This window comes from Arachis hypogaea, chromosome 14 (genome assembly GCF_003086295.3).
Source record: "Arachis hypogaea cultivar Tifrunner chromosome 14, arahy.Tifrunner.gnm2.J5K5, whole genome shotgun sequence".
In the NCBI taxonomy this organism is placed as follows: domain Eukaryota; kingdom Viridiplantae; phylum Streptophyta; class Magnoliopsida; order Fabales; family Fabaceae; genus Arachis; species Arachis hypogaea.
Window position 1 is genome coordinate 120,969,876 of NC_092049.1, and position 5,686 is coordinate 120,975,561.

The 5,686-nt window shown below is 28.1% G+C and overlaps 1 long non-coding RNA gene across 1 annotated transcript; it reads right to left on the reverse strand.

Moving 5' to 3' along the window:
• Window positions 1-3,162: 3,162 nt before the first annotated feature.
• LOC112743895 (uncharacterized) lies at window positions 3,163-5,001 on the reverse strand. The gene is made up of 3 exons (XR_011871207.1): window positions 4,918-5,001; window positions 3,508-4,277; window positions 3,163-3,268 (listed from the first exon to the last, which is right to left on the reverse strand). It is a non-coding gene; the product is annotated as an uncharacterized lncRNA (long non-coding RNA).
• Between the last annotated feature and the right edge of the window lie 685 nt (window positions 5,002-5,686).

A 5,686-nucleotide genomic window follows, 5' to 3' on the forward strand; every position in this document is an offset into this window, starting at 1 on the left:
TAAATTTTATATTTTAATATATATTTTATATGAATGTATAATTAATTTGGTAATAATTGAGATAATAATCTAAAATAAATTTAATATCTGTAATTTTGTGTCGCCTAGCTATAACACCTATAATTATATATTTATTGTATTTAATATATATTATCTAATTATTCAAACGATAAACATGATGTATTGGTTAGGAGAGGGTGGGCATTATTGGAGAGGTGCAGTCTTGTCTTTTCTAGGTTTAATTTAATGCAAGGTACGAAATGAAAGAACTCAAACAAAAGAAAGAAAAATAATTAATAGAATCTGAAATGTGAAAATGACTTTAATTTCATTAAATCAATTAGGAATTTAATTAGGACGTTATATCTAGAACTGGAAGAACTACTACCTAGTCTACCATGTTAATAAATATATACTATTTCTAAGTCCTGAAAGTCCAAGTGATTTTGGATTTGAATGTGGAGAGAATTATTCACAATAAGAAGTATCAGCCGACACAATAACATGAACAAGTTAGGTCATTGGTATGGGCTTTGCTGCTCAAAATGTTAATAAGGAAAATTCAGGAACCCCCAAACTTTAAAACACAAAAAAGGAAAGTGAGCATAGGAAATTTTCTTTTCTTTCAAAAACACTATTTCCTTCAATACATATAAATGTGAAGACAATAGAGATGATAAAAACATTTCTACCATCAGATCCACATTTTTTGAAAAAGATGAGAAATACAAAGAAAAACATTTATTATCCCTTTAACGATTTCAATTATCAAATACATATATTATAATAAAAATATTATGTACAAACTAAAAATTAATCAACAAATCAATCACTATATATTTATATATAAATATACGTGATATTTAATTTGTTTTTAATAAATATTTTATATGAATAATTGATTTAGTAGCTAATTTTTTTACACATAATATTGTTTTATTGTTATTATACATTTTAGGTTTAATTAATTCATACATCAAATACTTATCATATCCATATAAAAATATAGTTGTAAAAAGTAGGGTTAAGAATTTATAATATATACCAATATATCAATATTAACTACTTTTAGAGTCTAGTATTTATAATTTAAAAAGTAGGGTTAAAAATTTATAATTTAAAACATAAAAAATATAATTGTAAGATTTTTTTTTTGGGGAGCAGAATTTTGCGTATAAAACTTACTCTATTGTCCATATTATTAAACTTTAGATTCTTAATGATAAAAATTGGGTTTATAATTTTATACAATAAAGATGTTAAAAATCTATATTTATAAAAGAGCTCCCACATTAATAATGTCAATTTCATCATCTATATTGGTTCTTTAAAAATTCAAATATTTTTTTTCATCTAAGATAATCCTAATTTCATACAAAAGTCACAATTTAGTTCTTTTTTTTTTTTTTTTGAATGTTTTATACGGTACGGTGCCTTTGAGGTGCATTCTTTATGGAACTTGAAAGTATATGAAAATGTTTGCAGTTGAACATAAATCTTAACATAAAGGTTTATTAATCTTTTTGTTTTTGTGAACATAAATCTAAAAGAGAAACTCAGTAAAAAAAAAAAAAAAGAACAATGAAGAAGCTCCTAAACTATACTGTTCATAAGCAAAGGAAACAAGGTAGGTGATACTGACTTCATAATTATTTTGGACTCCAAATTAAGCTATCTAGTGAGTCACGAGATTTGCACTTTCTTCAATTAGCACAAAACGCAGCTATCAAATATATAATAATGTTCAATTGTAATGTCATCTTTTTTTATATTTATACTCATACTTATTAATTATACTTATATGATAATATTTCTATACATATGGAGTTTTTTTTTTAAATAAAATAAAATTGAGGGGACCATGCATGTATTCTCAGAATCTCTAATAAGCTTTACTACCAATGAAACCAACTTGCTTTATTTGAGGGGATCTGGACACAACAGTAATAATAATAATAAATGATTTCATGATATGGATATCTGTCGATTTGAATATTAACATACACTTACATGTGTTATTTTATTAAAGGATTAGATTAAGATGGAGACATAAAATTGTGTTTGACAGATGAGACATAAATAGAAATAATATGTCCAGAAACATTGAATTAGTGTATTTTGTGTCTATTATTACAGGAAGGATACGGAGACATTAACAAAAGATACAACTTATTTTTTATTTTTTTTATTATTTTTATTCTTGTTAATTTTTTATAATTATATTTTTTATTATTATATTTTTCATCTCAAATTTTTTAAATAAAAAAAATAAAATAAATTAAATTTTTATAATTTATTTTAGTTTATCACTAAATAAAATATAAAAACACAAAATTTTATATCTCTATCTATTAATATCTTATCCTATTCTATTTTTAGTATCTTGTGATGTCCTATTCTTATAAACAAACGCAGCTTAATATCCTTCAGTTCACTTGTTAATATCAAATCACTATCATGTCGGTGCTTTTGTTTCTTGGTGGGTTAGCGTGCTGTTAGTCCATGATCAATTATCATCATTTAGCTAGAACCTACAGAAAAGAGAATCTTGCTAAATATAGAATATGGAATATATATCTCATTATCTCAACCCCGCCATTTGCATTATATTATTTGAAGTGAACGAAATAAGACAAACACAAGTCCAAAAAAAAAAAAAAAAATCGAAGTGCTATTAGTGGAATAAACAGCTTCTTAAAGCCTTTAAAATATAGATTCAAGTGTAATCAATTTGTCAATTTGACGTAAAATTAATAATTAAAAATCGTTAGATAAAAATTTAACTAAATTAATCAAATTATTTAACGATTTCATCTAACAACTTTAAGAGAAATTAATTATACTTAAATTTTTATCTAATTATATAAAAGGATAAAATACTAAATTAATCTCATATATTTAGACGTAATCATATTTTTTGTTTTTAATATTTAAAATATCCTATTTAAATCTAAAAATTTTTTTTATTTAATTTTATAATTTTATCATAAAATCAAAATTAAACAATTAATAGAATATCCTACATCTATTAATATATAATAGGAGACAAGTAATGGTTCTATGCTCGACACGTGTAGCAGTTTCTTGAATGACAAGTGGCATGCAGGGTAAGTAAGAAATTTAAGCAACATACAATGGGTAAATTTGACATTACAATGCACATGAAGTAAACCAGTCATATATATAATTCAAATATCCACTTTTTGTCATTAAACAATCCTGGCGGGAGACCTGAAACTCTCCACTACTTCTCAACCTGGTAGGAGACCTGAAACGCAATGGATGAACATTTTGATTTAGTATCAGATGTGAACGCCAAAAAACTTGCATGGAATTTCAAAGTATTTGTAATAAGGGTGTGGACAACTCCAAACAAGTTCAATGTCAACGAGATTGGCTCCATCGAAATGGTACTTCAAGATAAACAGGTAGGAGCATTTATTACAAAAACATAACTGTGCTTTATATGTCATTGTTGTGACTTAAACATGTTAAAGATATACTCACTCTTTAAGTATTCACTTCGTTGTCACAGGGTGGCAGGATTTATGCAACCATACCAAGATCACTGGCAAAGAAATACATTAGTGTTATTCTTGAGTTCCACATGTATACTATGAGTAACTTCATAGTTGTTGACAACATGACCAAAAAAAAAAACGGTGTTAGTAGGTGGGTACTTGTGTTTTCACATAGAACAAGGGTTGAACATATAGAGAATCCAACTTTTCCTTTGGAAGCATTTCGATTTAGGAACCTTGCAGAGATGCATACAGTCGAGAAAGTAGAGGATCTTGAACTGTTTGGTGAGTCTAATACTATATGTAATGATATATAGACATGTTTGAAATTTATAACCACTTGAAAAGCCATATCTAAAAGTGTGTGTCTTATTGTTTTGTAGATATAATTGGAGAAATTGTTGGAAAGGAAGATCCAAGAGAATTAGTAACTAGCAAGGGAATAGAGACTAAGCGCTTGGTTGTTATTGTGGAAGACTTGGAGTAAGTTCTATGTGTTTTTATTAAGAGATGTATGTTGTTTATTTGGTTTTTTTATTTATATAGTAAGCTTGAATTCCTGGGGCTGATGACAGGAAGAACAGGTTAAGTTGTACTCTCTTTGGCGAAACTGTTGACCAGATACTCCCTCACCTTGATGAAGATCGACTTGAACCACTTATTGTGATCCTCCAATATTTTAAAGCAACCAGATGGAATGGCAAAACTTCAGTGCAGAGCCACTTTGAACTGTCCAAGGTCCATGTCAACCCAGAACTAAAAGAAGTTATGTCATTCAAAAAAAGGTCAGTACATTTTAAAAAGAAGTTGAATGTTTTGTGGTCATATAACATTGTTTTCAAGGGTAGGTTATCAAAAGCTTAGATTCTGCAGCCTTTTATTCGAAGCTACTAGCTTATCAAATTTACCTTTTAAAATATAATTTTATATTCATGTAACACATTTTTTTGTTGAACAAAATGAAAAAAAGAATATTTTAAAATAAAATTTTCTAATAATGTAACGCATTTTTTTGTTGAACAAAATGAAAAAGAATATTTAGTTCCCATAAAGTTCTTCCAAAATAAGATAACCAGTTAAAAAAGGTTATCTTTTAACTATTAACAGATATTTTGTCAAACCAAATATACAAAATGATTGAGCATCCAAAATTATCCTTTCAAATTTGAAAAAAATGCAAAAATGTTCCAGCTTCAACTTTTCAGTGGTTATGCATTGGATTTAGTTTACATTCCTTTAAACTAATGCTGCCTAGATAATTAAGTCACATTAAAATGTCGAATATACTATTTAAAAGATAGATCAATATATAAACATTCTGAAAATAATTCAAACACACACAGATTTGGTTTGGTAACACACAGAGATTTGGTTTGGTAACAGTATGTTGTCTAACCATTTAACACGTGAATTGCAGCCTAATGAGCGGCTCTGAGTCAACTTCAGTGAGGATTAGCCATCAATCGACCCAAAGTTCATGGGTTGGGACTGATGAGCTCAACAATGGCACGGCTATTGTGAAAACGATCGAACAAGTTTTAAAGTCTGTTGAGGTAAAAGTTATTGTAATTATGAATTTTAATGCTGTTTCAAAAATCAGATGAGCTATTAGGTAAAAGGTCTTAATGTGTGTAATGCTTCCCAGGAGGGGCCAACCTGGATTGCAGGTACTATTGTCTCAATCAATGCTGGGAAGGATGATTGGTTTTATAAAGCATGCAGGCGATGTCCAAAAAAAGTGGAAACTCCTATTGGGAATAGGTACGAATGTGCAAAGTGTGGCCACACCCATGGTTGTGCAGCACTCAGGTGTGTGTTCTTAATTTGAGTGATTATTAACAATTAGCATCTTCATTTTACTTGATATTTGTGATCTCTGTACTAAAACTATTATTGCTATTATCACGTGAAACAACAGATATAAGGTTGAGGTCATGGTCTTTGATGGTACCGGAAGCATTACATTGTTGTTGTGGGACAGAGAAACCAACCAGCTGTGTGGGAAAGCAGCTGAAAAAATTGTAGAAGAGGATGTATATAGCACACCAAATCCTTATACTATTAGGGATTAAAGTTATAATTTTGTTTTTCAAAATATTATAAATTATATACACACAAATACATCTAATTATTGATTGGGATTTCAGGATGCTAAAGAGGATGAA